This window comes from Sminthopsis crassicaudata, chromosome 4 (genome assembly GCF_048593235.1).
Source record: "Sminthopsis crassicaudata isolate SCR6 chromosome 4, ASM4859323v1, whole genome shotgun sequence".
NCBI lineage: Eukaryota > Metazoa > Chordata > Mammalia > Dasyuromorphia > Dasyuridae > Sminthopsis > Sminthopsis crassicaudata.
The window spans coordinates 391056463-391064480 of record NC_133620.1 but is presented as its reverse complement, the minus strand read 5'-3'; the positions used below and the strand labels follow the sequence as shown (position 1 = coordinate 391064480).

Here is an 8018-nt window from a genome sequence, read left to right as displayed (position 1 = left end):
CATTTGGAAATATGAGAAGTTTTGTATAAATTTAGTACTACTTAGAATATTGTGTTTGTGGGGGGGTTGAAGAAGCTCTTTCATATAGATCTGTTAGATCTTTGTGTTGTTTTTCCTCCCCTCTTTTTTTTTTTTTTTTTTTCATTTTCTCCTTGGGATTTTAGATGTTTTGGATTAAGAAAAAAAAGAAAGTTTAATTTAATAAAAATAGTTGTCAAAGAGACTTTATATTTTGATTCAATATAATTCAATCTTCAGTATTTAAATGATACTTTTATGATTTCATGGTTCAATATTCCTCAATCCAGTGACAAACAGGTGACTTCTCATATGTTATTTTCCCTTCTTCTTCATGCCTTTCTTTCTTTATAGAGGATTCACCCAATACTTTTTTTTTTTGTTTGTTATTTTGATGGTACTATTTGGTCTTATATATCTATTATTTCTCATCCTTCTCATATGACTATACAATTAAAATTTGTTTACCTTCAAGAATCAGCTGAAGGACTACTTTCTTCATGAAGCCTTTTATGATTCGCACAATTTATAGAGCAGCCTTACGCCACAAATATCTTGTAGTGTATAAATTTTGTATTTACTCATACATATAAATAGTGTTCCTTTACCACCCTTAACCTCTACCCTATCAGAAATAAACTCCAGTGGAAAGGAATTATTTCCCTTCTTTATGTCCCCAGTCCTTAGTAAATAAAGCTCCTCACATGTATTAAGAACTCAATAGGGGAGCTAGGTGGTGCAGTGGATAGATACCAGCTCTGAAGTCAGGAAGACCCACGTTCACATCTGGTCTTACACACTTTATACTTCCTAGCTGTGTGGTACCGGGCAAGTCACTTAATCCCAATTGCCTCAGGAAAAAGCAAAAAAAAAAAAAAAAGAACTCAGTATCCCTTTGCTTCCTTGCTTGATATTAAATGTCCTTGATATCTTTTACACTGTCTTTCACAAATGTGTTTATTAAAAACTTTGAGGGATATAGTTTCTGCAAAATTTAATAATTTCATTAATAAGGTCAGCATAGTTATTAATAAATTTAGTTTTCTCTCTTAGACCAAAGACCCTTCATGGAGAAGTATTCAGTTTATTTGCTCTTGACAAAGTGGGTGTTCCAGTGAGAGTGTCAATCAATTCTGATTGATTAACAATTAATGAGAAAATATAAGAAGAGGACAGGCTATATTATGATGCGGATCTTGTGATATCCACTTTCTGTCTGTGCAAATACAATGAGCAGGAATGCACCCTTTTGTCCAAATTTAGAATTTCTCTTATTTTCTGATAAGAAATAGCCTGGGTAAATCTCTGCCTAAGATATCTCACACTGGCTGAGATGATGAAGTACAGAAGAGAGAAAAAAAAGTTGGTCTTAATACAATAACTAATTATTAAATGTAAGGGAGAAATACTCATTTCTCACACTGGTAATAACATACAACCTACTTACATATTTCTTTTTTTTTTTTGGCTGTTTCTTAAGTTACTTATAATTTTGAGTGTCCCTTAATTATAGTATTCTATGAATCATAGCTATATATCATACATGATTCATATCCATATAGTTCCACAAATATAGATAGTAATGATATAATGGTATGGATTTTTATAACAAGGGCAAAAGACTCCAAATTAGTAATTGGATGAGACCTCTGAACATGCTATTTCAAAAGATTAAAAAATAAAGAATAAATTTCTGATTATGCAGTATAAACAAAAGCTGTTATAGGAAAACAAATCCACACATTTACTAAATACCTTCTTATGTGACAAGAAAATGACAGATCAACAAAGTTATTAATAGCCAGAGAAAACTTCATCATCCATGAAATATACCAATACCAGACAAATTTCACTATCACAAATTTTATTCTATTTAGAGCAAAATAGAAAGGATGAACTTAAGAAAGAACATATGAGGAAAAAAATCCAGAAATACTCAATTCCTATTTAGTTTTGATCTTCTCCACTTAGGAAATTGGATTTTGAATGATAAAAGGTTAGAGCAACATAATCATATTAATAATTTACATTATATTTTGCTTACAATTTAAACAGTGCTTTCACTATAGAAATCCTTTGATTTAGATAGATTATTTAAAAATAAATACTGTTATAGCAGAGAAAACTGAGACACAGAAAATTTTGATTTAAACAATTTTATGATTCCAAGTCTTGCCACTAATTGTATTTTTTTCTTCAGTATACCATTATTAAAGCTAAATGCAAAAGAGATGACGGTGTAAGACCTAATCAACTTTAAATGTGATAAAGATTTTTGTACTTAACTTCATTCAAGTGTAAAAGGTAATTATAGACATGATATTAGGGTTATTTTTTTAATTGGTTGGGGATTTTATCAAGAAATTTTTTTTATTTGCAATTGGTAAAATAAGGTAGAAATGTATGACAAATTTAGGGAATAAATCACATTTTATCTATACCCAATAGAATTCTCAAGCTCTTTATTTTTAAAAGCATATTATTATTTAATCTCACTTTATAGTTTCTTTTTGAAATAGAAACTATACCAAATAGACTCTGGAACCAAGAGAATTACATTTTCTGTCTGTGGATAGCATAGATATTTGTATTAATAGGAGTTATGGTTAATGTATGATCCAATTTTCTTCAGTTGGTCATTCCCAGAGGATTTTCCTTTATGATCAATGGTTTTATCAGCAGAATAATGAACAGTCCTCTGTACCAAAGCCAACTCCTATGCATTCCCCACTGTGTAGTATAGATGTTATTTATTTGGAGGAAAGGCAGTCAACAAACCCAGTTCCTTGGTAGCCATCTTTACTAGTGTTTCTCACACTTTTCCTGCCAAGTGTTTGCATAATATGGTTTGAACTTGTTGCCCTATGTGAAAAGCCTATTCTCAAGGACCCTTCTAAAGCTATATTCCCATTCAGCTTCTGTGAGTAACTGCTTTCCAGGTGAAGTCTACTGTGCCACCATGTTATTCCAGGAAACATGAAGAATTGGGTGATCTATTCTGTGCAAAATAGTAGAATTAGAGGCTTCTGGATTAGCTCCTTTAACAAGCAATCACCATATAGCAGCTACAACTGCCTGTTGAATGTCATTCTTTATCTAATCACTCAACACTTTGTCAAAGGTAAAGGAATCACCAATTTTTTTTTTGCTTTTATCACACAGCCAGTTAAGTTTGCAAATTTCTCAAATTTTGCATTATTGTCTTCACACAAATGCATGCAGAATGATTTAATTCTGATCCTTCTCTTGGATCCTTCATCTTGCTTTATTTGAGGATCATCTGTGCCCAATATAATATACTAGGAGCAATGTGGATCACTTGTGGAGATAGCACTGGCCTTGAGAGGATGGAAAGTGTGTTGTGTTAAGAGTCATGTGACCACTCAGTGTGTTCATATACATATATGTATGCATGTATGTATTTATATGTCTATCTATCTTTTATCTCAGTCTGCCTATCTACTTTCTGACTATCTATTTGTCTATTTAACAGACCCTTACTATGAGTATCATATAGAACATCAAGCATTGTTCATTTCTTTAGTTTTTTGGTAGCTAGACTTTGCAGTGAATATAATTTTGGACATGGAGTCAGAAAGATCTGAGTTCAAATGTGATCTTAACTTTACTAGCTATGTGACATTACAAAAGTCAACTAGTCTATATGTGTTTCTTTTTCTAATATGTAGAATGGGACTAATAACAGCATCTATATTCTAGGTTTGTTGTGAAGATCAAAAGGGATGATAATTGCAAAGTGCTTAAGAAAGTGCACTTAATTAAGGGTATAGAAAAATGTTCATTCCCTCTAATAATATATGATTCACTCTAATAACAGAGTTAATAAACTAAACTCTTAAGTAGTTATGGATATTTTAAAGGAGGATTTGCAATTATTCAAATCCTGATGAGTTTGTAAAATGTCATTTACAAGTATATCAGAAGGATTTCACCATATAGAACAGAGATTCTTCACCTGTTCTTTAATTTGTTTTTTAAAAAGTCATTCTCCAATAAACTGGCATTTACTTTGTTTACTGTGACAACAACAAATAAGTGTTGCTATGAAAAGTGCTGTGCATTGGGACCTTCCTATCTTTGATTTCCTTGTGTATACTTATAGTAATAAGACAGCTAGATCAGAGTATAGGTATTTAATCACTTTTTTTGTATTGATACAAATTGTTTTTCCTAACAGTCAAATCAATTCAACACTCCCTCAACAATGTTTGCACTTTTGTTTTTCTTTCTTTCCTTTTTTGACATTCAAAAAGCATTTATTAATACTTTTACTATTTTGCATAGATGTCAAACATTGTAAAAAGGAATAGTATGGTAACCACTAGTAAATTGTTTCAAAGAATTAACATACCCCCATTAATTTCTCTAAGACTTGGTTTCTTGATTTTCCATGTTTCTTTCATAATTAACTATTTCTGTCTTTTTCTAGTTGTGAAATCAAACCTCAGAATTGCTTTTCTTCTATTTCTGTCATAATTATTAGTGATTTTCTTTCACATGACAGTTAATAGTTTGAGATTTTATTCATGCAAAATATATTTAATTTCACATAATCAAAAGTATATTTTATTTTTGTGTTCATGTTTGATTAAGACTCTCCTCCCCTTCTAACCAGTTGTACTTATAAAAATTATTTGATTTCCTTATTTGCTTTTTGATGTAACTTTTATATTATAGTTAGTTGTGTTTTTTGAGTATGTAGTATAAGATGATATGAAACTTATTTGTGCCAAACTGCTTCCCAAATTTCCCATCAGTTTTCTATCAAATAGGAAATTCTTCATCAATTACTTTATTTTCTTAGATTGATAGAACATTTGGTTATGGAATTGAATTATTTATGCACTTATCTAGTCTATTTATGATTTTTACTTTCCAATGTAATTTGATGTCTGAAGGTGAAATTCTCCTTTCTACCTTTAAAATTATTCCCTTTGAGATTCCATACATTTTATTACTCTGAATGAATTTCATTATTGTATCTACCATATTTACCATTGGAGTTCCCATTAGAACTCAGATTTCTGTCTCTGGGATTCTGCACTTTGATTGATGAATCCTCTCTTACCAGGTCCTGAACTTGCCAAGGCAGTTTTTGGACAACTTTAAGACTCATTAATAGGAAAGAAAGAATGAAGGAAGGAAATAAGAATTTAGGTGACAAATATGTACCAGAAACTATTATAAGCTATTTGCATATATTATATTATATGATCTTCATAAGAACCGTAAGAGGTAGATACTGTTATCATTTCATTATACCATCAAGTAGCCTGAGGAAGATGGAGATTAAGCAACTTGCTTAGATTCACATAGTCAATAAGTGAATCTGAATTTGTATTCAGGTTTACCTGATTCTAAGACCTATATTTTTATTCCTTGCATCACCTTTGGGTAGCTAATCATATATCCTCTGAATCACTTTCCAATTCTTCATTACTTCTACATATTTTCTATGCCAATTAGAATGTAAATTTACTGGATACAAGACTGTCTTGCTTAAATATCTGTCCTTAGCACTTGGCACAGTTCCTAGTACAAAATTAAACTTTTAATAAATGCTTTTTCTCATTCATTCATTCATCTAATACTTTAAAGTAGTTTTTGGTATTTTGATTAGCATAGCACAAACTCAAACTTTAATTTGCATCATAATTTTTGTAATATTGGCATGGTGCAAAACTTAAGCAATAAATATTCCTTTAATTATATGTTTAATTCCTTATATCTTTAAAAAGTGTTTTATAATTGTATTTATATATTTTCCATGTGCTTTGGTAGAATAATTCCAAGAAATTGGATGAATTTTTTATTATTTTGAACAGGATTTTATTTTCCATTATTTTCTCCTGGAATTTGTCATTGTTATCAAAAACACTGATGAATTTGTGCATTTTATTTGAATTCCAACATTTGAGTGAAATGATTATTTTCATTAGCTAAGCAAAAAAAAAAAAAAGAAAGAAAAATCATTTCAGTAGTAGAATAGTAGAATCAGGATAATTCTATATCCTTATTTATATTTATGCCTTTTCTCTTATATTGTTTATATTGTTAGCAGCATTACTGTAATTGCTTCATATAACAAGCATTATGGCATAAGAAATAGGTGTATATTCAATTTACATTTGCCTTTTTATTGCCTTCCAATATTTCCATTTTTCAAATACACAAACACATATAATACACATACATTTAATTGAGAATAAATAGATAAATAGGGACTGGAACTATTCATCTGGAATTATTTTTTGTGTAATACAAGTTTATTCTTAAAATTGGGTTGATTGAGACTCATTTCATAATCTATAAAGTTAAGAATTTTATATTTTATAGGCAAACTTTTATTGAAATTATTTTGTTTATATAAATATTTTTGCATATAGTAAGTTCTTTTTAATAACTACTAGAGCCTATTATTATCATTCTTTTTATCATAGTTAATACTTTGTTCAGTTTTTCAAGCTATCATTATTAGATCATTTGATGTATCTTGTACCTCACTTTCTTAATCTTGAAAATGAAGAATGTGATTATATGATTTCTGAGATCTCTGGCAATTCTAACCCGTTGGTCATATTATTATTAAGATTTTTTTCCAGACATGTCACACCTTTGGCTCACAATCACTTTGTGGTCAATTCTAAACCTCCTATGCTTATCAAATAAAATGTTGCTGAATACAGTTTTTCTTTATTCTGCATGCTGATAATTTGATTACTCAATATCAATATTACATTAGTAGTTGGCAAATTTCATATTGGTTTATATTTACCCACTTGAGATTTCTTTGACCTTTTATTCTCCCTTAAATGGTATTAATTATTTCTTTACTTCATATTTTCATTTTGCTAATGTTTTAGTTTGTTTCAGTTGTTTTGAGACTTAAATATATATATATATATATGTATATATATATATATATTGTAATGAATCAAAGTAATAATGTATAAGGAACAGGTATTTCATGGTAGATTGTTTTAACTCATATCAAGAAAAGGATTAGTTCTAACTTGAGGCACCCAAATACATAGGAAAAGAGGAACATAAAAAGAGGGGAATCATAGTAAAGGAGACCATTAAATCTAGGTTACCAAAGAGGGATGATACAACTAAATCTTTGTCACTCTTCTTGGAAGTTACCATGCCAAAACTAAAATGATCCACTAGTCGAAACTAAGGGAACAAAGGTATTCATTGGTTCATATATAGTTTTCTTTCAGATTTCTCACTCAGGGAAGATGCCAGTTTTGTCACTCCTACTTTATGGAAAGAAATAGCTGGATTATTGCCATTTTCCCTTTGGAACAAGCCATTCTTTAATGGTGGCCTTAGATTTTTATTTTAAAAAATGTAAAAATCGCTCCATTGTAATCCAAGTTTAATGCTTGCACTGTTCCCAATTATAACTTATTAGTTGGGAATCAATTCCAATGAGAGTATACATACAAAGAGTAGGGGTTTTGCTCAAAGATATCATAGGTTAAGTATTATACAATCTAGAGGGGTATACGGAGTGCATAGTGATTGGCACTGCCTTGAAAATAGATGAGTTATAAATAGTTCATTAAAAGACATTCTCAAAAATTATAGTGGAACATAGAACAGGGTTCAAAAAAGTAGGAAGGATAGCCTTTACTAGGTAACATTTAATCACTAAATATTTCAGGATTGTCATAGCTTGCCCCTATTACTTATCATTTGTTACCTGAATTATCATTGTTACTGAATTTGAAAGTTTCTTTTTTTTAATTAATTTTATAATTATAAAAAAATTTTGACAGTATATAAGCATGAGTAATTTTTAATAACGTTATCCCTTGTATTCATTTTTCCAAATTTTCCCTTCCTTTCCTCTACTCCCTCCCCTAGATGACAAGCAATCCCATGCATCTTAAATGTGTTACAGTATAACCTAGATACAATGTATGTGTGTAAATCCATTTTTCTTGTTGCATGTTTAAGAATTGGTTTCCGAA

At 29.9% G+C, this 8018-nt stretch overlaps 1 pseudogene; it reads right to left on the bottom strand.

Annotated features, from left to right (window-relative positions):
* Positions 1–2515: 2515 nt before the first annotated feature.
* Positions 2516–7759, bottom strand: LOC141540863 (formylglycine-generating enzyme pseudogene; annotated as a pseudogene).
* Between the last annotated feature and the right edge of the window lie 259 nt (positions 7760–8018).